This window comes from Anser anser (genome assembly GCF_964211835.1).
Source record: "Anser anser genome assembly, chromosome: 18".
Classification (NCBI taxonomy): domain Eukaryota; kingdom Metazoa; phylum Chordata; class Aves; order Anseriformes; family Anatidae; genus Anser; species Anser anser.
The window spans coordinates 9,181,222-9,192,137 of NC_139739.1; positions in this window are offsets into that span (position 1 = coordinate 9,181,222).

The window sequence follows — 10,916 nt, forward strand, 5'->3', positions numbered from 1 at the left end:
TGGAACCGACAAGCTCTGTCCTGCTGCCAGGGCCAACTCCTGCACCCCCTGCCCAGGCATGTGTCCGACCAGCACCCATCCCACAGCTGGCCCTGGCCAGAACCACCTGCATCGGCCACCCCTTGGGTGCCCAGGGTGGGAGCAGGAGATTTGCAGGGTTGCGATGCCAGCACCGACTTTGCTCGTGCCGGTTGCTTGTTTAAAGGTCAGCGGGGCTGGTGAGAGCGAGCTCAGGGCTCGCTGCTGCTCAGAGCTCATTTCTTGTTTGTCCAGAGCTGATTTCGTAAGAGGGAAAGAAAAGCAGAGGCCTCCCCTGGAGCTCCCGCTCCCACCGTGTGGGCTCAGCATGGAGCAGCCGGCCTCCTCCTGTGCTGCTGGCCAGGGGCTGCTCCCCTCAGGGGCTGCTGTGCATGGCTCTAGCCTGCTTGCTTCAATATTTTCCAGATCAGGGGCATTGCTGCCCATGTGGGGCCCTGGGCTGGGGGTGCAGGATTAGGCTCACTGGGCCCCTGGGGTCAGCGTTTTGCCCTGGAGCATTGTGCACTGGGCAGCTTCCCCAGCCTGTGCGTGGTTTCTGTGCTCCTGACGTCACGGAGAGGCTGAATCTTCCCTTTTGCACAGAAGAAAAGGCTCATCTGCGATCATGGCAGGCTGGATTTGACAGCCTGTAACTTAATGGCTTTTAAAAAATAGCCACAGTCTGCTTTAAATGCAGGTCGAGTTGTTCTCTACCCTTCCCCCTGGAAAGCCTTCCAAGCTCTCACTTTTCTGATATTCGATACTTTCTCTAATCTTTGGCCTCCATTTATTAATGGCTAATTATATCTATTTGCTTTTGTGCCAACATTGTCCTTTAGCTTGAATAGCTTTTTTCCCTCCCTAATGCTTGCTTCCCTGCGCTATTTATAGGCAGCAATTGTATCCCCTCTCAGCCGCTGTTTTGCTTGGCTAAACAGGCTGTGTGCCTCCAGCCTCCTAAAAACAGCCTCGTCGCCCTCCTGCCTCCCTCGGCTCCTCTTTTTCAAGAGTTTTTTGCCAGGATTGGCTTGAGAGCAGCGTGGTGGCTCCATCCCAGGGATGCTGAGTGCAGGGACCAGCCTGCTGTGCAGTGGCATGCCTGCACCATGAATTGGGAGAATCCCATAGGAAAAAGGTTTTCCCTGTGCAGTGTCCCCATGGGTGTGGGGGGGTGGGGGGTCCCAGCTGTGCAGCCCAACAGGGCTGGAGGTGCTGCAGTGAGGCCCTGCTGGCCTCCAGGAAGCAAAACCCTATTGGAAATGCTGCCATTGCATTTTTCAGGGGCATGGCCCCAACCTCAGTTTTCTAGGCCCCAAATCCCCCCATGGAGATATTTTGGGGCAGCGAGAGCAGTTTCCCAGCAGCCCACCAAGGGAGCGGGGGGAGTCACGCGATTTCTATCTGTGCTTTCATCCCGGGATGAAAGAGATGATAGAAAACATTTGTATTTACCACAAAAGCAATTGACCCTCGAGGAGTCTGCCTCCCAAGGGTGGCCTCCAGCAAATCACGGAGATAAGGCACCACCAGGCAGAAAACGCCAAATGCTTCCAAGCACCTGAGCAGCCACAAAGCAAATCTTTTTCCCAAAACTTTGCTACGTGCTCCAGCGCCAGCAAACCGCACCTTGGCCAGGGGCTGTGGCACTGGAACCCCAAAAGCTGGGCTGGCAAAGCACCGGCAGAATGTGACCCCCCCCGGCTAGGCGCTGGGTGCCAGGGCTGCAGGGGGGAGCAGAGCGACCGGAGCCCAGGTGGTGACCTCAGTGCAATGGCGGGGCCAGGAGATGTGCGGAGGATGCTTGGTTTTGGGTTTGTTTTGATTTACAAAAATGGCCAGATTTTTTTGTATTACAGACATCTTCACCACAGATCTCAGCCGAGCTTTTAATAGATGGGTTCCTCGCCAGCGGCAACTGCAAATTGATTGCAGCAGAAATGGCAAGTGAAGACAAATATAGTGCAGGCTGCCTACAGGGAGAGTGCACAGAGGAAACTTCGGATGCTATTTTTGGTGCTTTGTCTCCACTGCTTACAGTATTTCTGATCTTTGTTTCTCCTTAAAAATACGTTTGGGTTTGGGATTTTTTTTTGGTGAATTGGAGAAAACCCTCCTTGCCCTGGGGAAGGAGCCATGCACTACCCAAGGTTTTCCAGCTGCCGCGCTGTGTCCCCGCTCTGCTGGCTGTCCCCAGCCGCTGCGAGCCCACCCCTGGCCCCACCACTCCGTGCTCGGAGTCACTGGGGCTGGGTGCTCCCAAAACTGGGACCCAGCAGGGTGCTGCATGAAGGGGAGGGAATGGAACCAGTCTGCAAAATAACAATGTACAGCTCATCTGCGGAGCAAAGGAAAGGATCTCCAGGATGCTCAACCCCACTTACGCTTTCATTTGTCGGTGTGGGAGGTGGGGGTAATGTTATAAGAAATTGAGCAGCAACGCTAACAGAAGAGATGAGCAAGACCAGGACAAGCTGGGTTTAGCTGTGGAGTGGAGATGGCAAGCAGCAGGTGGCTGGGCTGTCCCTGGCCCTGCCCCAGTGTTTGCTGGGGGAACGCCACCCCCTTGTAGGAGCTTTTCAGGCCATAGGACAGGGCTTGTGCTCACTTCTGTGGGATGCACAGCCAGACCAGCGCATCAGAAGCCGCAGATGCTCTTCTGCTGTCTTTTTACACCTCTGTGCTTGTGCAGCCCCTGTTTGGCCTTCATTTCATCGAGCTGCAATCTGGCATTGCAAAAAATCCGTTTTTGCATGTTTGCCTCCAAATAACATAAAGCGCTCAGCTTCGCCAGCAGGCTGGGTGGTATTGGAGTTAAAATAAAGATGGCAAAAATGGGAAAAGGAAACATTCAGCAGCGGATCATCATGCCCTTCAGCAGCGGGTGTCTGCCCCTTCCGTTTATGGCTGGGCTTTGGCCAAATGTGTACACATTTGGTACAGCAGCAGGCATCTGCCCAGCCCCAACCCCACAGATATATGGAGCGAAGCTGCAGGTGACCCCCCCCCCCCCGCCCCGGTAAAGCCCCTTCCCCAGGACTGTGCAGGCGGGGATAGCGCCTTTTCTCAGCACCCCCCTTTCCACCCCCGGGCTGTGTTTCGCAAGAGAAGTCAGATTGTGGAGGAGGATTTTATGGCTGGGGATCAAAGTCCCTGGCATGGGTCCAGGCTCCCAGTGCTCGGCTCTCGAACCGCCCGGGTCTGCAGCTGGGTTTCTGGGCCAGGGAGGCTGAGGGTGATGGGGGCAGCCTGGGGGGGCTGGAGAACGGGGGGGGGGGGGGCACCGAGCTGCAGCACTCAGGGGGACGCTGCTTTCCCCTACCCAGAGAAGGCAGCAGCATGGCCGGGTCCCACTGGTGTCCCACCCGTTCCTGGGTCTGTTCATGGCCACAGACCTGAGGGATCCTCAGCAAGGCCAGCAGAGCCACAGGGAAGGCATCAATTAGCTTTAACAGCTTTGCTTATTTAAGAGAGTGTATTTATCCAGGGAATAACCTGGAAGAGATGTGCAGATTTTAATTTTTCCCGCATAAGTCAAACATCACACTTACCCATGCTGGCACAAAGCCTCCTGCCCAACCAACCTGCCCCAGCCCCTTGCCCATGGGACCCCTCTGATGCCAGAAAGATTGGGAACTGGCATGTTACGTCCAGAATAAATGCGTTCCTGGAGAATCCTGAGCCCTCACTGTGCTGGTTTTGTGTTTCCACCAGCAGCATTTCCATCGCCAGTGTTTTGGTGTTGGGGGAGCAGTCACCTCGCACCCACAGAAAGGGCCGGGTATCGCCCCTTGTCCCAGCCACCCTGAGGGGAATTAGGCTGGTGAAAAACCACACTGGCACCCCTAGAGCAAATGGGTACAAAACCGAGCGTATGGGGCCAGGAGCTGTGTTATTATTGGCAACCTCCACTGTAAGAAAAAGTAAAATAAAATTAGGACTAGAGGTAAAGATCAACATGTCTGTTCTCCGCCCGGGAGAGCTCTTGGGAACAAATCACTGGGTTTTCTGCAGGCCCTTGGCAAGGCTGGGGAAGCCTGCCCTCCCCATAAAAGCACAGCCATCGATTTGTAGTGCATCTGTTTTGGGGAAAAAAAAAAATCCATTGGGAGAGTAGGTTAACAGGCCAGTTCAGATGCTGGGGAGGAAAATTGCCCTTGGTTTATTGCAGCAGTTAATCTATAACAAAACAAGCTATGTGTTGCTAGAGTTTGGCCTGGTTTGTGTATTTTTGGCTTCAAGTGCTGGGGCAGCTCGCTCTGTCAAGGAAATGGGGAGAAGACAGGGAGAAGGGGTAACCCCAGCCACACCAGGGCCGTGCCAGCGCAGACATCGCCTGCTCTCGGTGTGCGGGGCGAGGAGTGGCTGCAGGCACACCTCTGCTGCCAGCGCCTCTCGTACATAATTCAGATTCGGGGCCCACTCCAGGGCCAGGAAGAGATAAGCTTGTTTTTCAGAGCCCACATCCACAGAAACCAGAGAAGTTTCCATGAAGCCCTTCACACCGGCAGTGGTGGCAATGCCCCAGCTCTCGTTACAAGGCTGGATTTCGGAGCGGTGAGGTGTGAACACACTCTTGACAGCAGCAGCTCAGTACTTCATGGGGCTCCAGATCTGCACCTGGAGCCAGCAAGGCACCGTCCTGGGCAGCCTGGGCACGGGCTCTAGACCATGTCTCTGCACCTCTTCCTGCACTCCCTAAAGCAAAGAGGGATTTGTATTTTTTTCTGCCCTTGTCCCATCGCAGCAGTCAGGCTTTCCTTGACCATGGAGCAGCAGAAAAGGAGGAACAGGCAAGAGGAGAGGGTAAAAAAGGGAAAGAAAGAAAAAAAAAAAAAGAGAGAAAGAAAAAGATGAAAAAGAAAAAGAAAGAGAAAAAAGAATTAAAACTAAGAGGTGCAAAGGCAAGCAAAGGGGCAGGGAGGTGTTGCTGCATGGTCAGAAGCCCAGGCAGGCCCACAGGAAGGGGTGTGCCCGCCACGTGCTTCCCATCGCCACAGCTGCGTTTTGGGTTAAAGTCAATGTACTGAGAGCATTTTTGTTCCAGTGCTTGAGCATCCAATGGGCCAGTTCAGTGCCTGGCGCCTGCCTTTCCTGGCCAGGGCTGGGTGTGCAGTGAAAGCACCCAGCGCCTTCACTGGCTGCTCCAGGCCTGGGTTCTGGCCTGCAGTCAGAAGCACTGGCTCGCCTCTATGGGAAACAAAGTTTTCAACTCTACAGATCAAATGGAAAAAGAAAAAAAAAAAAAATGGGAGGGGCAGGGGGGCTGTTAAAAACCTCCCCACCCTCTTGTGCAGCTGGGCAGGTCCCTAAAGGCCTCATCCAGGAGCAGCTGCTGCTGCCACGGGGAGGAACAAGTGGACATTGGCACCCAAGGCCTCACACACAGCAAGCCCTTTCCTGCTCCGGATCTGTGCGGTGCTTTTGCATTTTATTCCTTTGCACCTCCAGGTTTGAAAGCACCGAGCACCGCTTGGTATGCGCTCAGTGCTCATGTGAAATCTCTCCTGGGATTGTCATGGCAACCGGCAGCACGGAGCTGGGGAAAGGGGCCTGGGGATGCTGGATGCTGTGGACAGCGGGGCACAAGGGGAACTGGGCACAAAGCACCATCGCAACCAGTGCTACAGACGCCACACAAAAGCATTAAACCAGTGGCCGTGCCCGCAGCCTGCAGCTCACCTGTCCACAAGGGCGAAGTGGCAGTGCCCGCATCCTCACACCCTGCCCGCCATGGAGTGATGCCTCCGCAGCTCCTTGGGGACTTGTCACCACCACTGTAAGCCCTTTTTGCTTCCCTCTCTCACCCCATCTCACATTGGGATATTAAATTGCAGTGTGAGCAAGGCAGATCTGTGTGTGGCCAGTACCCTTGAGGGTAATCTGGGGACAGGGTGCTGGGAAGAGTGTGGCCTAAAGCACTGCTCATGTCCCCAAAACGCATCCATCTTATCCCCCCCTTATCACTCTGGAGGCAGGTTTTGTCCCCACCTGCTGTGACCTGATCTCTTCTGCGTTCAGTAATGGAAATATCTTTATCCCTTCTGGTATTTCAGGGGAGCCCCACGGCATTCAGCTTCCATCAGCCCAGTGCCCTGGGAAGGGGACTTGTGGCGTGGGGGCATGGGCAAGGAGCTTTGGAAAGGACAGAGCCAGTCCCATGCCTGCCCTGCTCCTGTGTTAACCTTGGGAAAATATATTTTTTCCCCCTTTTACTGCTCATATTTTGAGCCCAGCCAACACGTGGTGTCCAGAGCTGAGTGGGCTGTGGCCGGGACCTGAAGGCACAAATGGCAGCGCAGAGAGGGGCACGGCACCAGTGGGAGACGAGGGAGGGCTTGGGGAATCAGAAGGGGCTTTGGGCCCTGCAGGATATGGGAAAGTTCCTGAGCATTGATGGAAGGGTGGTAGTAAAGGGATGGGGGGAGGAAAGGAGCAGCAAAAGGAGGCTAAAATGTATTGACAAACGGCAACAGTAAACACCAAGGCAGAAGCCCAGGGGAGGGAACCAGACCAGTCCTGTGCACATGGGCACAACTCCATGCAGGCAGACAAAAAAAAACAAGCTCAGTAAAAGCCAAAGTTCAAGACCTTGGAGCCTCCCGGTGGGAAGTCCCTGAATCAAGGACCAAGACACGCCACCTTTGCTGTCCTCCCCACAAACATGAGTTGGAGATCAGCAGCCACTTCACTCTGCAGCACGACCTGGCCCTCACACACCTCTGCTCATTTCCCAGGCTTTGCTGAAGAAGTGAGAAGTGGGGCAGCTTTCCCTGGTTGCCACAAGCACCATCCCTGTGCCTGGTTGGGAGCCTGACCCTCTTCAACCAGCGCCTGAGAGGCTGAGAGGCCTCCTGGTCCTCAGGGAACCTCTTACCAAGCCCATAGCAGGGGATTTACCAGCCCGTGTCTCGCTAACACAGCCTGATCGTGTGTGGTGGTACACGAGGATGCTGCAGCTCTGTGTGACCTTTCATTTGTACTGTGCCTTTTGCAGAAGGGAGCCTGATTAATACCACAGCCATCACACACTTCTGTACAAGCTGCACACATCAGCCATTTCACCCCCTCTGCAGGGCCGCAGGTCCTGTGAGACATGGGGAAGGCCCGACACAGCCAGGGCAATGCTGGCAACAACATGAGTTGGGCCAAGGTCAAAAGGTCTGCTCCCATGAAGTTGCACAGAAATCTTTACCTCGCCTGTTCAGTCCATTGCTACCCAATTTGGAAGAGACCTGACGGGCCCAGCCTTTGTGTTTGTCTTCAGACAAGCAAAGATTGCCTTCAGCCCTCAGAAAACATGTGATTAGGCGGTTGTGTTGTGCTGCACTTCCAGGCAGAGATGTCGGTAAGGTTCAGCACTTACAGGTAAGGTGCCAGCAGGTCATGGCACCCTGCGCTGTCACAGGTTGGCCCTCAGAGCAGGTGCTTTGCAGCGATTTCTTCCCAGGCAAACGTTTACATTTTAGTCTCCTGACCCAGTAAATGGAGCTGGGTTTGTAATAAAGGCATGGGAATCGCCGCATGTTACAGTATGGATCCAGCTTTGCTAGATTAGAAACCTGATTAACAGCCTCAGGAGAGATTAGACTTTGCTATTTTGAGAGGGGGTTTTCATTGCGGGCCGCTTGTGACGGCCGGGACGGTTTTATCATCCGCGGGCTGTTTTCTGGGCCAGAGGACACTTCTGTGATCTCGGGGAGGCCGGACAAGGGAGTGACATTTTGCTCTGCTAATAGCTGTGTTTCTGTGCTCTGCAGAGCTCATCACTGGATAACCACAGCAATTACACGGGGGAGTCATATTTACATGTTTTAACTGTGAAGCACCGCACAAACAGGGAAGGATAATCATTAACTTGGGGAGCTGTTAACCTTCAGCGTGAGTTTGGGCTGGCGGAGGAGAGGGCTGCCAGAGCAAAGTCTGTCTGTTAGTAAACACTGAAGGAACGCCGAGAAACCCTTTTGGTTTTGTGTGTTATGGGTAGGCAATTAAAGGGCATTAATTCATGTCTGCAGCCTCTGTGCTGTGAGAAACTTTTCACCACAGAAAACAGGTAAAAAAAAAAAGGGGGGGGGGTGGAATATGGGAAAATATGGTAAAAAAGCTGACAGACCAAATGGAGTTTTGGTCTGTCAGCCTGGAAGCAGGAGGAAGGGAGAAGACAAAGCACGGTGTCACAGGACCACAGTTCATACACACACATTTTCTGACAACTATCATGACAAAAAAAAAAATAAAAAATTACTTAGGCCTGAAACTTGCTGCAGGAGTTTAATCAGTGGCACAGCGATAGGGGAATAGCAAAGAGCAGCCTGGTGTCCTCTGCCCTCGCTACCAGAGCGGGGAGGAGGGAGACGTGGTGGCAGCGGCCGCCCCACGCTGACCTGGTGGAGCGACCGCCTTGAGGCGTCCGTCCTGTGCTTGGCCGCAGGTTGTTACTGCTGCCCTTGGGCTAACACGGTCTGGAGGGCAAAGAGGAATGGCAGTGAAAAAAGTGAAATGATGCAGACTTTGGGCTGTTAGGGATCTCATTAGAAAGTGGGGAATTGAGGAGGGAGAAAGATTTCTTTAAAAAAGGAGGAAAGGGAGGGGGGATAATTCAAGCAGACAAGCAGTAGCAGGTTTGTAGTCACATCAGCTATACCAGGTAAGGAAGTGGAGCATGCCACCCACTGAAACAGTGCTTATTTGAGCATCAGTGGGAAACAGATGATTAATTCAGGCCTGTAAGGAGATTATGGCGTATGTGTACAGCAACAGCCGCCTGCCCCTGAAGAGCAGACGTTGCTGAGCTGCGATTTGCTCAGCCAAGCTGGGGCTGGGGCTGGGGCAGTGCAGAGAAGAGCTCAGCGCCCCGCAGGAGCATCGCCTCCCCTTCCAGCACAGGCCACCTTCAGCTGGGCCTGGGTGTGGGTGCAGGGTCCACCCTCCCGCATGAGGCACACACACAGCTCCACTGTGTTTGCTGCTTGAAGCAAGGCACTGAGATGCAGGGCGGGCTGTAACAGATGTCCCTTTGGTGTGGCTCCGTCCTGGAGCAGCCCCATTTGGGGGCTGCGGAGCTCCAATCCCACCACTCCATCCTACCAGCCTACAAACCCTGCCTGCCCGGCCTTTATGCCACCTGTGTACAGCAGCTACAGGCCAGCAGCTTCGCTGCAATCACATCAGCAGGTTCCCCAGCCACATGGCAAACACTGCCTCTGTTTGTATTTGTTTAGGAAATATGTTTGTTTAGAAAAGCCCCCCAGCCCTCAGAAGCACGTGTTTTACATCTGCAACCCGTTTCCCAGATGTAGCAATCCACCCGGGCCCAGTTGCAAAATAAGATCTTCTTGCCCTTGGCAGCCCCGCTCTGTGTCACAAGATCCCTGACTTCTAATGGGTTTTTAGTTTTGAAGAAGTGTTTGCTCAGCCAATGCACAGAACTCCTGCTCTTATTTATTTTTTTCACTTGAAGTGTTGCAACTGCTGGGAGAGTATTTTTTATTTTTTTTTAATGATTCATCAGTAAATTTTAAACAACCTTTACTGCAGAATGCAGATGCTTTGATTTCACTTTTAAGCGGACAAATAACTTGAATCACAATTCAAACACAACTACCATTCACCCTCCCTGATGCAAATCACAATAAATAAATAAATAAATAAATAAATAAATAAATAAATAAATAAATAAAACTTCCACCAGTCAGTAACACCCGCCCCCCCCTTTGTTGTTCTCTCCTGGAACCATGAGCTTTCATCCTGGAAACACAGGGACTGTCTGCACGGGTGAACTCTTGCTTCTAAGGACAAAGAAACAACAGGATGACTAAAAGAAAGCCAGTGTGTGCTCAGTAATGGGTGTAGCCAAACTCAAAGATGCTTTCAGTTGTTATCTCTTACTATAACCTCAACAGGCTGCCTTATGCAGTGAGATACGTGGCTAACAGCTTCTACATATATATCACACCAAATAGAAGGGTTAGCAAAATAAATAGCAATGCACTGTTTAATCCACTGAAGTTTTGTGTCTATACAACTTGAAATGTGAGCAAGATTTTTATTTTTTATTTTTTTCAGAAGTTCATGCAACAGTGCTGGATTCAGCTCCAGGTCCCAAAGAAGAGGGTTTTGCTCATAAACGATTTTGGAAAACTAACTTAACTTTCTTCAGCTGTAAAGTAAAGCAGATGATCATTTCTAAAGATGTCGTAAAGGTATTCTAAAGGTTAAATAACATTTGCACCCCTCTTTATGGGTAAAGGGCAAGCCATGCTGTGATGGAATTTGCAGATATATACGTGTGTGTATATACATATATATAATATATGTCAGGATTCAAACTCTGTTTTGAACAAAGGCTTACTTTGGCCCTGCCATTGTCTTTGCTTGAACTAGAAAGCTCTGAAGCCTACTTGAGCAAGAAGGCAAGTCAAGCTATGCTATTTACTACAAAAATATGGACATCTGAGCATGCAAAAACTATATATTATTTCATTAAAAACTGAAAAATCTGTATTTTCTACAATAAAGTAGAATAATCGAGCAATCAGATTTAGACATAACACAAGCACAGAATAAACTTGCTTTAGTTGTGATTGTTTTCCTGTTTAGGCTACCTGGGATTTGTAAATAGAGACCTACACATGTCCCATTATGGCTTAACCTTAGCACTATGGTGTTACATGAATGAAGAACCCTCAACTAACACAGGTGCCCACTTAATTACATTTAACATGAACAAAAAAACATCTAATGGAAGATTCCCAACTTTCTGACAAGGCATCTGCCCATCTCTGTTTATCTGGAGGTCAGAGATCCTCCAGGTATTTTCTAGCTGGTAAGAAACAAGATTGGAATTCACATTTTCAAAATTCTGCTGGTAGTCTAATTGCTGATTGTTGGTGTTTTTA